Here is a 15,842-nt window from a genome sequence, read left to right as displayed (position 1 = left end):
AAGTAAAAGTGAAAAGCCTTCGATGTGAAATGTTGAGAAGAAAGGCAGGAAAGGAAAGTGGGAGAGTGGGAATAGGGAGGCTTTGGGGTTATAGTTCAAGAGAGGTATGTTAAGGTGATACAGCTTGAACCTGTGTGCAGAGGGAATCAGCACTTGGAGAGGAAACCTAGTGTAACATGCTAGATGCTGCCATTCATCATAGGAAGAGTGAAGAAACTAGATTTTGAATAGTTCTGAGAATAATTGTAATGTTATAACTTCTCTGGAAATGTATGCTTAATGTTTGATGCATTATTATTGTCCCTGGAAAGAAATGGACCCAGGTATTGAGAAACAGGGCCAACAGCTGTTCATTGCTCACTCAGTCATCCTGTCTGGCCATTGTTCTCATCTGTGAAAGAGAAAGGTTAACTGAATGGGTGCCATCATCTCTTATAAAAGTCTTTAAACTAGTAAAACTTCTAATTAAATAAATGAGGAAATGTCTGTGATGCCTGTTGCTTGATCTTTTGGTTCATTAGTCACTGGACATGCACTTTCTTTGAAGAACATCAACAGGTTAGTTATACTCCCTCTGGTGAATTTGGTTATATTGTACACAAAGTAAACCACTTTAGCCTTTTATTAGAACATTTCTTCAGGAGAAAAATGGAGCATAAAGTTTCATTTTTATGTTTTTAAAGTTATATATAAGTATCAGATGGTCATTATAGAATACTTGAATAGTGCAGAAGTCTTCCTTCTGCCCCACTGACTTTTATTTCTCTGTCAATGTGCATATAATTACTTTATGTACCATTTGGGTTCCTCAGGAAGCCAACCCTGAGGTAGAGTTGGAAGGAAAAGGAAAGGATTTATTGGGAGTAGTGTCTGGGAAGAAAAAGAGAAGTGAGCAGTTTGGGGTATAGAAAACAGTCAGACTCTCCGGGAATTTACCTCTGTGGTTCCACTGCCTGCCCCGCAAGTGCAAGGACCTGAGTTCGATCCCTGGTACCAAAAAAAAAAAAAAAAAGAAAGAAAAAGAAAACAGACTGCAGTGTATACCTGACAAAGTCTCTGCTTGCCCTGATTGCCTGACAGAGGAAGACCACTGGGCTGAACAGCATAGCCCTTATACTGCCATGTTGCGGAGTCATTGGCTGAGGGCAGTCCTAAAGGAAGAGGGCCCTATGGTTAAGAGCTGAGGCAGATTCTAAAGTTGCTATGGTAACCAGGAACCTATCAGTTCTAGTGGTGGTCTATGGCATGTATGCTTCAGCCACCATGCAGAGCCCTCTCTGTTGGTACGGGAGCCAAGTCACCCCAGTGTCGCCCAGCAATTTTAATTGCATTGTTAGCACTTTGTAATAAATAGTGGGTTTTGGTTTTCAGTTTGGGTACTCGGTCTCCAAAAGGTTGGCTGTCACTGAGCAAACCACACTCTTTGCAGTTGAACAGCAAGTCCTTTCTTGCAGAGGGATCTGCTCAGCATCTCCTTGTTGTCTCTCGTGACATAAAAATTTGTGTCTTGTTTTTTCTATTTGAATGTGTTAGTTATTTTTAGGTCCTCATAAACTTTTAAAATACATAATATTCCAACAAGTGTTTAGTTTATTCATTCCCTAGGTTTCTAAATTTTCCATATTAATAAATATACAGCTTGTGAACATCTTTAAGGCATAAAATGTTTGGGATTATTTTAATAGAGTCTCAGACTGAAGAGTGAACATTCTTACGGCCTTTCATATTGATTGTTTATAGCAAGGTATGCATACCCTATGACATCAGGTCTTACATAGTAGCTTTAGATCTTGTTTGTTTTTGTTTTTGTTTTTTTTTTGCTTTTGCTTAAATTCTTTTATTGGTGCATTTTAGGTATATAATACATTTACATTTATCATTGGGTGCTTGTACCTGTACATGATGTATCTTGATTCTTATTTTTTCCCCATTACTTGTGCACCCTTCACCCCTTCCACCCTTCCCTATTTGCATAGACTTTGTTTCCATTTTTTTCTGTTCTCATAATTTTTCCTTTCCCTTCTTTCCTTTCCCTTTCCCTCCCACTTCCCCTACCCTTTTGGGCCTTTTCTTCCTATTTCAAATTATCAATTATTCATTTTAATCTTTATTTACACTTTCAGTTTCTCATACTAGAGAAACTATTCGGTATTTACACGTGTGTCCTATTTATTTCACTTAAGAGTATGGCCTCAATGTGTATCCATTTAGCTATAAATGTCTCTAGTTTCTCATTCTTTATGGCTGAGTAGTACTCCATTTTATAAAAAAAACCACATCTTCTTTATCCAGTTTCCGGTTGATGGGCATTTGGGCTGTTTCCAAGCTTTAGCTATTACAAAAAAAAAAAAAATGGAACGCTTCACAAATTTGTGTGTCATCCTTGCACAGGGGCCATGCTAATCTTCTCTGTATCATTCCAATTTTAGCATATGTGCTGCCGAAGCGAGCACTAGATCTTGTTTTCTTAATCATGACACATTTGCAGATGAAGATGGGGTCTCATCTCCATTTCTGACTTGTGGTCTCATAATGGTGTTTAGTGGGCTGTGAATTGAGAGTTGTATTTTAACCAACTCCTCTGTCCAAAGAGCTAGGGGAAGATAATGGCAAGGATGGGAAGTTCAGAATCAGATTGACTGGGTTCAAATTTGTTTTTTTTTGGTACCAGGGATCGAACTCAGGACCTTGTGCTCTGGGTTTAAATTTTATCTCTGCTGTTTACCAGTTTGTGGCTCTGGGCAAGCCTCAGTGCATTACCTTATTCCTCTAAATACTGGGTAATAATAATCACTGTCTTATTTACCTATTTAATTTTTTTTTTTTTGGAACCGGGGATCAAACTCAGGTCCTTACGCTTGAAAGGCAGGCGGCAGAACCACTGAGCTAAATCCCCAGCTCCTAGTTACTGTTTTTAATGGCTATTTTGACAGGTAAATGAAGTAGAATATTCAAAAACCACTTAGTATGAGATATGGTCCATTTATATGTTTAAATGTTAGGTATTTTTTCATTAGGTATTTGATTACTTTAGTATCTTACAAATTAGAATAAAAAAGAACATTTAATTCAAACTTTAAGAAAAAAATTTAGTCTTGTAGAGGCTATCAGATTTGGCCTGGGTTACTTAGCTAGTAAGTTGCAGAGCTCAAGCCTGGAAGTCTTTCCCCAGTGCAAGGTTTTTTAGCCTTGACACTGTTGACATGTGGAGGCTGGAAAGTTCATTTATAGAGGGCTGTCCTGTGACATGTAATATGTTTAGCAGTATCCCATGCCTTTACCTCCTAGATGCTAGAATGCAGCTCCCAGCCTTCAGTTTTAACAATCAAAACTAACTTCAGACATTACCAAATGTCCCCTTGGAGGGCAGCTAATGATACTGATACAACCCTGCAGTGAAATAGTCCAAGTTTTGGAATAAGTACTCCATCCTGCCCCCTGCCCTGATAAACCTAATCTCTCATTGAATTTTGTTTTTATGAGCTCTTCAGTGATTTGAGCTATTTAAGATGGAGCTTTGTTCTGTGGCTCATGGAATTTTAAGCACACCTATATGAGACATCTTGAAAGGATGTATGTCTCTCCCCAGATAAGTCTATTGTGTTTAGGGCTATTTTATATTTCTTTTTTTTTTTAGGCTATTTTATATATTTTTAAAGCCCCCCTTCTTTGCTCGTAGGTGGTACAACTTTTTTTAAAAAGTATTTATGGAATTCCAGGGGCTGGGGATATAGCTCAGTAGCAGAGCATGTGCTTGACCTCTGCAAGGCACTAGGTTCAAACCCCAGCACCAAAAAAAGAAAAGAAAGAAATTCCAATGAGTGGTGATGGATGATGCAGTTCAAATAACTAAGGTAAGAGAAATGAAACCAGAACTGTGACGAGGCCTTGTCGGCCAAGTAGTGTCCTTATAAAGTAAAGCTAAAAGTTCTTTCCAACTCCTTTTTTTTTTTTTTTTCGGTACCAGGGATCGAACTTGGGACCTTGTGCTTGTGAGGCAGGTGCCAGAACCACTGAGCTAAACCCCTGGCCCTCCAGCTCCATTTTGTTTCTGCAAAATAAGAGGAGCTCATTTTTTATTATTAAAAACACAATTATTGTCCTTTAAGATTATGGTTCTCATGCTTGTTATGAATCAGAATCACTTGAAAAATTTTTTTAAAAAAGACCAAAGTAGGGCCAGAGATTTAGCTCAGCGGTGCTGCGCCTGCCTGGCAAGCTCAAGGTCCTGAGTTTGATCCCCGGTACCAAAAAAAAAAAGACAAAAGTAAATACCTTGCCATCCTGCTGTTGTTGAATTAAAGCTTCTTTAGGTATAGCACAGATGAGCTCCCAGTTTTAAGGAAGAGTGTTGACTAATATTACAGCTTTGGAAAATAATTTAGCAGTATCCACTAAAATTAAATATACATATAGCCCAGGAATTCTTCTCCTAGGTATTTACCCTTGAGAAATGAAAACATATATGTACACAAAGATATACATATCAGTGTTTACTGTGACTTTATGTGTTACAGCTAGATAAAAGTGGAAATCACCAAATTCCAAAAATATATGAATAGTTAAATTGTGATATATTCATTGAATGAAATTCTGCTTAACAATAGAAAGGAACAAATTAACAGTACACACAGTATGGATGAATCTCACAGATATAAGGCTGAGTGAAAGAAGCCACACACAAAAGTAAATGTGTGGGCCGGGGATTTAGTTCAGTGGTGCCAGCGCCTGCCTTGCAAGCCCAAGGTCCTGTGTTTGATCCCCGGTACCAAAAAAAAAAGAAAAGTAAATGTGTTCATGTACCAGGAAAAATCAAACTGTGATGGCAGAAGTCAGGTTAGTGGATCCTCTAGCAAGAGGTGTCTAGAAGGAGATATGAGAAAGCCTCTGTAGCAATAAAGAGGTTTTCCATGTTAATGTATATGTATACATGCTTTTCCTTTTTTCTTATGGTAAAATATACTGACATAAAATTTAGCATTTTAACCATTTTTAAGTATATAGTTCATTGGCACCAAGTACATTCATGTTGTTGTAGAACAATCACCACCGTCTATCTCCAGAACTTACCTTCTTTCCCAACTGAAACTCTACCTATTAAATGACAACTCTAGATTCCTCTCATCCCCCCACACCCTGGCAACCACTGTTCTCTTTTCTGTCTCTTTAAATTTGACTAGTCTGGGTACTTCATATAAATGAAGTCATAGAATATTTGTCCTTTTGTGTCTGGCTTATTTCACTTAGCATAACATTTTTCAGAGGTCACTCATGTTGTAGCATGTGTCTGAGTATCATTCATAGTTTTTAGGACTGAATAGTCTTTGGATGCACATATATACCACATTTTGTTCATCTCTTCATGAGTTGATGGACATTTGGGTTGCTTCCACCTTTTGGCTGTTGTGACTAATGCTCCTCTGGACACGAATGTGTAAGCATCTGTTCAAGTCCTTGCTTCAGTCCTGTGGGATATATATTTAGAAGCAGAGCTGCTGAATTGTTGTAATTTTGTGATCTACAAAATTTTTGAAGGACCACCATGCTGTTTTCTACAGCGACTACCCGTTTTACCTTTCTCCCAGCAATGCTGCTTTTTAATGGACTGCATAATTCTAGATTATATGCTTTTACTGTATTTCTTTTGTGAACCTTTTGGAAAAATCTAGTTTTGCCTCTCCAGTATAAAAGATGGTGATTTACCTTTCACACAGTTTTGTCTGTCCATCATGAAACAGGGTTTATCTCTTTGCACATTTGGTTTTGCATTATTTGTTTTTCGTTTTTCTTTTTTGATACTGGGAATCAAACTCAGGGCCTCACTCTTGCCAGACAGGCACTGTACCACTGAGCTATATTCCCAGCTCAGATTTTGCATTATATTTTATTCTTCTGCTGTTTAATATATTTCTGTCATGTACACATTTCCATTTAACTTGTTAAAATTCTTAACCTTTGCATCCTGACCTCTGAACACAGAAAAGCCTTTCATGATCTGTCTGTAAGTTATCTCTTAAAATTGGAAGCTATCAAACAACATTCATTTTATTACAGCTAAGCCAGTATTGTTCTGCCAGGCCAAGGAGTGTTTCTGGGTTTCTGTCTTTTTAAGTTCAGTGTCAGTGAACCTTTACCTATTCAAAGGAGAAAATGAAAAGGTAATTATACATGTGTGTCCTATTTATTTCACTTAAGAGTATCGCCTCAATGTGCATCCACTTAGCTATAAATGTCTCTAATTTCTCATTTTTTATGGCTGAGTAGTATTCCATTTTATTAAAAAAACCACATTTTCTTTATCCAGTCTCCAGTTGATGAGCAATTGGGCTGCTTCCAAGTTTTAGCTATTACAAACTGTGCTGCTATGAACATGGGTGCACATATATCACTGTGGTATGATTCTTTTAATTCTTTGGGGAAGATACCCAGCAGTGGAATAGCAGGGTCAAATGGGACTTCCAGTCCTAATTCTTTGAGGTATCTCCATACTGATTTCCACAGTGGTTGCACCAGTCTACACTCCCACCAGCAGTGGAGCAGGGTTCCTCTTTCCCCACAGCCCCACCAGCATTTGTTATTGGTTAATTTCATGATAGCAGCCATTCTTTCTGGGGTGAGGTGGAATCTCAGCATTGTTTTCCTTTGCATCTCTCCAATGACCAGTGATGTTGAACATTTTTTCATGTATTTATTTGCTATTTCAACTTCTTTGTCTGAGAAATGTCTGTTCATTTCAGATGCCCATTTTTGGATTGGGTCCTTAAATTTGGGAGGTCTGATCTTTTAAAGTTCTTTATAGATTCGAGATAGTAGACCTTTTGTCTGAGGAAAAGCAGGTGAAGATTTTTTCCCACATTGTGCGTTGTCTCTTCACACTGCTGATGGTTTCTCTTGCTGTGCAGAAGCTTTTTAATAAGAAGAGATCCCACTTGTTGATTGTTTGTGCTAGTTCACGGGCAACTGAGGTTTTGTTCATAAAATCTTTTCCTACACCAATGTCTTTAAGAGTTCTACCTAACCTCTGTTCCAACTGGTTCAGAGTTTCTATTTTAATATTTAGATCTTTAATCCATTTCGATTTTAGTTTAGTGCATGGCAAGAGATATAGATCTAATTGAAGCCCAATTTTTCCAGCACCATTTATTAAAGAGGCTATCTTTCTTCCAGTGAGGGTGTTTGGCTCCTTTTTCGAAGATGAGATGGCTGAGTGTGTCTGGCATTGTTTCTGCATCTTCTAATCTGTTCCACTGGTCCTCAGGTCTGTTTCTTTGCCAGTACCATGCTGTTTTTATCACTGTAGCTTTGTAGTACAGTTGCAGGTTGGGGATTGTGATACCCCCTGCCATGTCTCTGTTACCTAGAATTACTTTTCATATTCTGGGTCTCTTCTTGTTCCAAATGAATTTTTGGATTGTTTTCTCAAGGTCCATGAAGTGTGCTGCTAGGATCTCAATTGGAATTGCATTGAATCTATATAGCAGTTTTGGAAGTATGGCCATTTTCACTATATTAATCCTTCCTACCCAGGAGTAGGGGATGTCTGTCCATTTTCTGATATCATCTTCAGTCTCTCTTTTCAGAGTGCTATAGTTTTCAGAGAAGAGGTCTTTGATTTCTTTTGTTAGGTTGATTCCTAGGTATTTCAGTTTTACCGAATAGTTTCTCTGGTGTGAGAAACTGAAAGTGTAAATAAGGACTAAAATGTATAATAGGTAATGTGAAATAGGAAGAAAAGGGGCAAAGGGGAAGGAAGTGGGAGGGCTAGGGGAAAGGATAGAAGGGAATGGGATTAATATGAGAAAATGGAAAAATAGGAACAAAATCTTTGTAAATAGGAATGGAGAGGTTGAAGGGAGGGCTGGGCAAGGGTGAAAAATAAGAACCAAGAAAGATTATGTAAAGATGCAAATTTCCAAAGATGAATGTCATTATATTGTATACCTAAAATGTACCAATGATTAGAATGAATAATCAATAATGTAAAATAGGAAGAAAAGGTCCAAAGGGGTAGGGGTAGTGGGAGGGGCAGGGGAAAGGAAAGAAGGAAAAGGAAAAATGATGAGAAATGGAAAAAATGGAAATAAAGTCTTTGTAAATAGGGAAGGGTGAAGGGGGTGAAGGGAGGGCTAGGAATGAGGAAAAATAAGAACCAAGATGCATTATGTAAAGGTACAATTCCCAATGAGAAATGTAATTGTGTTGTATACCTAATATGTACCAATAAAAGAATTTAACAACAACAACAAAAAAGAAAATGAAAAGGTGAATTCTCCTTTTGAAACTATCAGTTGCTTCCAGTCATACTTCATATTTCAGCCATAACTTTCCCATATAATATTTTTTCTGGAGTTTCTAATTATCTTTTGTTCATGTCTGTTTGCCTATTATGTCACTTTGCCCCAAGTTCTCAATTTTAACCCTAGTCTATCAACACTAGCCTAAGCCATACATTGTTGCCCAGGTATAATACTATAGACATATACTGTAGTCCAGGGTCAGTCTAGACTAATTGTTTCTATAAGTAGTTCAGCCTATAACTGGGACTAAAATTGTGAAGGCCTTCTATATCAGTCCAGATGTTTTCAATTGTATCAGTTATTCAGTGTGAAACCATTGAGCAGGATGAATGTTGGACTTTACAAAGACTCCTGGGAATGGGGTTGGTGGGATGTTAACTGCATTGGAACTCAGTAGAAAGCCTAGACCAGGTCAGTACTAAAGAAAACCTGGGACCCTACCCAAGACACCTGAAACCAGTCTTCAGACTGAAGACCCAGAACACTCCCTGAAGCTCCCTCTCTCCCACTCTGTGATTCTGATGATTAGCCAATTTCAGATAACACTAGGTATGAAATGAAAAAGCCATGAAATGGGTTAGTGGTTGTGCAAGTAAAAGACCAGAGGAAACCTAGGAAAAGAGACATTTCAAAGAAATAGTGCATAATTTGGTACTTGAAAGACAGAGACACTGATGGAATCTTTTACAGAAATAAGGAATGAACTCTAGAGAACAAATTGGATTTAGAGGAAAGGTTATCTATTTTGTTTAGTTTTGAGGTGACAGTGAAATATTCAGCAGATACTTGGAGAATGGTGATACATATTCAGAAGTGAGATAATAGAGGTGATAATAGAAACCCTAAATGTGAATGAGACTTTTGTAAGGAGAAAGGATAGGAGAGAAGAGCGGAGAGTCAGTAAGGAAGCCAGCATTGTAGATGCTATTTCCTTTGCCCCTGAAACAAATGGAATTAATACTCTTTCATGGCTCCTGGAACGTATGTGGATCTTCTTTGCTTATTGCATTTGTTGCAGGTCACAGACTTACTGAAGACAGGGACCCATCTTACTTGGCTTTCTAAGTCTGACAGTACAGTCCCTGGCTTTTCAACTAAAGTTTGTTGAATAAATGAATAAACTGGAGAATGAACACATGAACTTGAAGATAAAGGAATTTGCCTTTTTCTTCTTTGCATCCCTAACAGTTAACCCAATACTTGGCTTATAATAGGCCCCAGATGACATTTTAATGTGCATATGATAGAGTGGAGCTAAAATTGAGTAGTCATTGTGTCAAGAGAACCAGGAAACTGAAGAACTTTTGTGAAACAAGGTAACTATAGCATGTCAAAGGCAAGTCAAGGAGATTGAAAACAGAAAATATACTAGGTTTGATCAGGAAATTCTTTGTGGATTTGAGAGTGAAGGAATTAACATAACGAGGATAGATAACATGTCAACCAAAACACACACAAAAATTTTTTTTTTGTACTGGGGATCAAACTCTGGACCTTGCGCTTGCAAAGCAGGTGGCGGAACCACTGAGCTAAATCCCCAGTCCTACAAAATAATTTTTAAAAGACTATAAGCCAAGCATGGTGGCACACACCTATAATCCCAGCACTCTGGGAAGCTGAGGCAGGAGGATTGCAAGTTTTAGCCTAATCTAAGCAACTTAGCAAGATCCTATTTAAAAAAAAAAAAAATAGAAAAAACAAAAACAAAAAAACTTGGGATGTAGCTGGCCCTGGGTTTAATCCCTAGTACTGCAAAATAAGTAATTAGAATAGAATAAGGTCATTAAGAAGGTGTGGAAGGTGAAGAAGTGAAAGCAAAATGTATCTTACACAAGGTTAGTGGCCTGAGGAAAGAAGGGAGACTAGAAGGAACTCGAAGAGGATATTTTTGGTGGTATTTAGAAAATTTATTTTAAACATTTGTACTGGACCTGCAGATATAACTCAGTGTTAGAGCACTTGCCTACTATGTGTGAAACCCTGGGTTTGATTCCCAACACTGCAAAAATACATACATACATACATACATAAATAAAGTTGAACATCTGTGCCTATTTGTAAACAGAAGGAAATAAGGAGCACCAAGAGAAAGATTAAAAGTCCTAGAAGGAAATACATAGTTTTAGAGAAAAGATGTCGCATGGAATTCAGGACATAGGGAGCATTGTTGGAAAGGATGAGGGAACCACTTATCTAGTCTAATAGATAAGGCCCATAGAGAAGGGGAGAGAGATGCTGGCCTCCTGTCACTAGCCACTTGCCAGAGGAACCGGGAACCACTGTGCTAGAAACCGACAAATCAAACCTTACAGAGGGAAGATGTTTTCTACACAGCATTGAGTGATACTCCTGAGGGTGACTAGCAACATGAGATAGACCAGATGATAAGGACTCAGCATGGCAGGTTTTGTAATTTTGCTAACATCTTTAACAATATTATTGTATGCCTATTACTTGTAAATTTTTTTCTTTAATATTGGAAAAACAAGAAAGTAAGAAAATTCCTTGGGCCAGGGATTTAGCTCAGTTGTTCTGCCGTCTGCCTTGCAAGTGCAAGGACCTGAGTTTGATGTCCAGTACCAAAAAAAAAAAAAAAAAAAGAAAATTCCTTCCCTGAGATCTCTAGTTTTAATAAGGAGATGGGTTATACATGTAAAAACCAAAATTAGTGTATGGCAAATAGCACTGTAGACTTGAGTCAAATGATTAGATAACTCACAGGTTGTAATTATAGCAGTATACTTTGAAGTTGATTTCCCTATAGCTTATGAACATTTAAATTATCACTTTTATAAATATGTACTCATTTGAGAGGTAAGAAAAGTACCTAGTTGCTTTAATTTGCTCATCTTTGATGGTTGGTAAAGAAGATTTTTAAATTTTTATATTACTATTATTTTACTTTTTATGAATTACTTATTCATGGACTTGTCCATCCCTCCATAGGCATATTTGAACTTAATGACATACACATACTTTATTTATTAAGATTATTAAATCCCTTGCCCATAACGTTTTGCAAAAACTCTTGCTTAGATCTTACTTTTAGATATTTTGTTGACATGTGAAATTTTAACATTTTATAATTTGAAGCTATTAATTCATTTGTATGTTTAGAAAGAAGCACCTTACCCTACAAACAATTCCAAAGTTCTCTTTAACATTTTTTATTTATACTCATTTACATTGTACTACATTTATTGTTATTTATACTTAAAACTTTAAATAATTTAAAATTATTTTTGGGATAGTGCATGAAATGAGAAGCAAATTCATGAAGCAAGAGGATTGTCATGCGTTCGAAGCCAGTCTGGGCTGCATAGTGAGTTCAAGGCCAGAAATACATAGCAAGATCCTGTCTCAACAAACCAAAAAAAAAAAAGAGAGAGAAGAAAAGAAAATTCACTTTTTGCTGAGTAGTTTGCAGTTTTCCTAGTACTATCCTGTTAAATAATACACTTGTTTTCTATTTATTTGAAATGCTTTCTTTATCATATACTCAATACTTATGTATATAGACTTTCTTATTTATAAATCTGTTTTTGTACCATTATCAAAAAGACTGGAGGTTGTGTTGTTTTGAGTCAAGGTCTTATTATGTAGCCCAATCTGGCTTGAACTTGAGGTCTTCCTTCCTCAGTTTCCTGGGTTTTAGGAGTACAGGCTTATACCACCACATCTGGCACCACAAAATTTTAATGAATATTAGTTGTGTAATATCTTAGAGTACAAATCATATTTGGAGTTGTTGGAGATTTTAGTATTCTATTTTTTAATTTAAGACTCAAAAAAGTCACACAAATAGTACAGGATTCCTGAGTATACTTCACCCAAGGCACTCAATAATTTCATTTTATATAACCATAGTACATTTTTAAAACCAGTAAATTGACATTGGTATAATACTGAGTTAATGATAGATCTTCTCTGGATTTTTTTTTTTTTTTTTTTTGGTGGTACTGGGATTGAACCCAGGACCTTCTGTCTAAGCTACATCCCCAACCCCCTACCCCTTTTATTCTGAGACAAGGTCTCACTAAGTTGCCCTGGCTGGGCTTAAACTTACAGTCCTCCTGCCTCAACTCCCAGAGTGCTGGGATTGCAGGCCTTTGCTACCAAGTCTAGCTTTAATTGAATTTTTAACAATTTCATATGTATATATGTGTATACTGCTCTGAAACTTTACCACGTATGTAAATTTGCATAACCACAACCATAATCAGAATACAGAACTGTTGTAATCACCACAAAGAAAAATCTCCCATTTTATCCCTTTAAAATAGACCCTCGGGCCAGGGATGTAGCTCAGTGACGCCATGCCGCCATGCTTGCCCGGCAAGTGCAAGGTCCTGAGTTTGATCCCCGGTACTAGCCCTAAATCATGGCAGCCACTAATGCAGTCTCCACTACCGTAACTTTGTAATCTTAAGATGTATATAAATGGAATCATTCAGTATAATCTTTTGAAATTCAACATAAAGCCTTTGAGATCTATCCAAGTTTTTCTGTATATTAATAGATTGTTCTCTCCCCTCACCCCGCCCATGTATTTTTTTATTTTTTATTTTTTTGAGATGGAGTCTCGCTCTGTTGATCAGGCTGGCCCTGGGATTGATTATCCTGCAGCAGCCTCCCAGATAGCTGGGATTACAGGTGTGCACCACTGTGCCTGGCAAAAAAAAAAAAAGCTGCTGTGAACATATATGTACACATTTTTGTATGTATGTAGACTTGAGTTTTCATTTCTCTGGGAGACATGTCATAGTTAGGTGATATGATAAGCATATATTTACTTCCCAAAAAATTGCCCAACTCTGGAAGAGTATAGCATTTTATTTTTCTAGTAGCTTTGTATGAGAGATGCAGGTTCTTATTCCTCACCAGCATTTGGCATTGTCATTGTTTTTAAAATTTTAGCCATTCTCATATTTATGTAGTAGTATCACTTAGTGGCTTTGATTTATATTTCCCTGATGGCTCATAATGTTGAATGCCTTTTCAAGTGCTTATTTGCGACATGTATGTACTTTTCCATAAAATATCTTCACATTTTTACTTCTCTTTAAGTCTTTTGGCCATTTTCTTTTCTTTTCTTTCTTAGTGTAATTTTGCTAGTAATGAATTCTGTTGAGTTTTCTTGGTCTGGAAGATTTTATTTCACCTTTAGATTCTTAAGAGATATTTTCACTAGGTATAGAATACTAGGTTGGCATTTGTTTCTGCCCTTTGAAGATAATCATCCCAGTGTCATCTGGGTTCTATATATATTAGGGTTCTCCAGAGAACCAGAAGCAATAGGATGTGTACGTGTGTGTCTGTTATATGTAGTATATCATCATATATCATATTAAATAATACTAATTATATTAAATATGAGTAATAAATATATACTACAAAATACTTATATACAAATGTTCCTCAATTTACAGTGGGATTACATTTCAATATCCATTATGAGCTTAAAATATTGTAAGTAAAAAAATGCATTTAGTAGTTGGATGCCATAGTGCACACTACAATCGCAGCATTTCGGAAGCTGAGCAAGGGGATTGCAAGTTCGAGTCATGCCTGGGCAACTTAGTGAGACCCTCTCAAAATAAAAAGGTCTGAGGATATAGCTCAGTGAAAATACCCTGAGTTCAACCCCCAGTTCCAAAAAAAAAGGAAAAAGCACATTAATATACTAATTTACCAGACATCATAGCTTAGCACAGACTACCTTAAATGTGCTCAGAACTTATACATTAGCCTGTAGTTGGGCAAAATTATGTAGCATAGTCTATTTTATGACAAAGTATTAAATATGTAACTTATTAGATACTGCACTGAAAATGAAAAGCATAAAGATTCTGTGGGTGTGCTTTCTCACCATTGTAAAGCTGAAAAAATCATTAAGTTGAACCATTGTTAAGTTGGGGACCATCTGTATATATTTATATGTAGATTTTAAGGAATTGAGTTATGATTGGAGAGGCCTGCAGGGATCAGTTAGTTACAGTTCAACTCCAGAAGCAGTCTACTGGAGAATTCCCTCTTGCTTGGGAAAAGTCAGCGTTTTGTTCTATTCAGACATTCAACTTACCAGAGAGCTTTACTCAGAGTTCACCAGTTTAAATGTAAATCTTACTGAACAACACTCTCATAAAACACATAGTGTCTGGACCCTATGACCCAGTCAAGTTGACACAAAATTAACCATCACAATCCACCTCTATCTATCTATCTATCTATCAGTCTCTATCGATCATATTGGGGATTAAACCTAGGGGTGTGCTAACACTGAGCTACATCCCCATCCCTTTTTTTGTTTTGGTTTTGGTTTTTGGTTTTCTGAGAAGGGTCTCACTGTGTAGTTCAGGTTGGCCTTGAACTCCCTGGCCTTGAACTTACAGCGATCCTCTTGTCTCAGTCTTCTGAATGCTGGGATTACAGATGTGTGCCACCATGACCGACCAGCACTCACCCTTCTCTGTTTTTTATTTTGGACAGGTCCTCACTAAGTTGCCCAGGCTCATCTTGAACTTGGAGTTCTCCTTCCTTAGTCTCTCAAGTACCTGGGATTATAGGCATTCCTTTCTTAATCTAAATTAAGATGATAACAGATCATATTTCTGCCTAATATGATAGAAATATCCTCTGTACAGCTGAAAAGACTTTATCTCTTTCTTTAGCAGAGGATGCAGAGTCCTCAGATGATGTTTGTCTTCTCCTTGGTATCCTGCCACTGAAATAGTGGTGTTGTAAAGTTAACAGTACACAAGTACTGTGATCAGCTGTTAGTCTAACTGTTTTTCTTTGAAGAAAATATTTCTGTATCCATTTTCTATTGTTGCATTTTCAAAATCCCCAAATTTAATAGTTGAAACCATCTAATTAACTCTCAATTCTGTGAATTAACCATCTGTGCTAGGTTATCTGGTTCATCTGTTGGTCTTGACTGGAGTCATTCATGCAGTTGTAGTTAGTGGTTTATGTGGGGCTGAGATTGTCTTAAGCAAATGTCTGGCAGTTGGTTTTGGCTATTGGTTGGGCATCTCTATCCATGTAAGGAGGTGAGTCAAGGCTTCTCACATTATGACAGCAGTGTTTCCAAAGAGCAAATTGACAGATGCAAGGTTTAATGAAATGTCAGCTTGGAAGCCACACCATCACTGCTGCTGCATTTTATTGGTTCAAGCAAGTCACAGTGCCAGATCAAATTAAAGGGATGGGGAAATAAACTTCACCTCTCTATAAGAAGTATGGCTGTGCTTCACTATAAAAAGTACGTGCACGAGAGTGGGAATTTTTATAGTCATCCTTGCAGTTTACCACTGTTTTGGTTTACTTTCCCCTCCACCCGCTTTTCCTCCTTTTCTTCCTCCTCTTCTTCCTCTCTCTTCCTCTTCTTTCTCTTGTTCTCCTCTTCCTCTTCCTTCTCTTCCTCCTCCTCCCTTTCTCCTTCTCTTACCTAAATGCCTTTTTTTTTTTTTTGGTACTGGGGATCAAACCTGGGACCTTGTGCTTGCAAGGCAGGTGGCGGAACCACTGAGCTAAATCTCCGGC

The 15,842-nt window shown here is 37.3% G+C and overlaps 1 protein-coding gene, 1 non-coding gene and 1 pseudogene across 16 annotated transcripts in view; 1 reads left to right on the top strand and 2 right to left on the bottom strand.

The window, feature by feature from the left end:
• Positions 1-15,842, top strand: part of Ptpra (protein tyrosine phosphatase receptor type A) — a 157,278-nt gene that overhangs the window by 42,725 nt on the left and 98,711 nt on the right. The gene's annotated exons all lie outside the window — the stretch shown is intronic.
• The window catches only part of LOC106009035 (AP-3 complex subunit sigma-1-like), a 35,553-nt pseudogene that overhangs the window by 6,864 nt on the left and 12,847 nt on the right, over positions 1-15,842 (bottom strand).
• LOC147824680 (U6 spliceosomal RNA) lies at positions 2,347-2,453 on the bottom strand. Its single transcript, XR_015442115.1, has one exon. It is a non-coding gene; the product is annotated as a U6 spliceosomal RNA (small nuclear RNA).

Source organism: Heterocephalus glaber, unplaced genomic scaffold (assembly GCF_053883595.1).
Source record: "Heterocephalus glaber isolate CG9 unplaced genomic scaffold, H.glaber_assembly_v1.0 deba00001532, whole genome shotgun sequence".
In the NCBI taxonomy this organism is placed as follows: domain Eukaryota; kingdom Metazoa; phylum Chordata; class Mammalia; order Rodentia; family Bathyergidae; genus Heterocephalus; species Heterocephalus glaber.
Note: the sequence above shows the minus strand (reverse complement) of the source record. Positions and strands in the feature narration are given on the sequence as shown.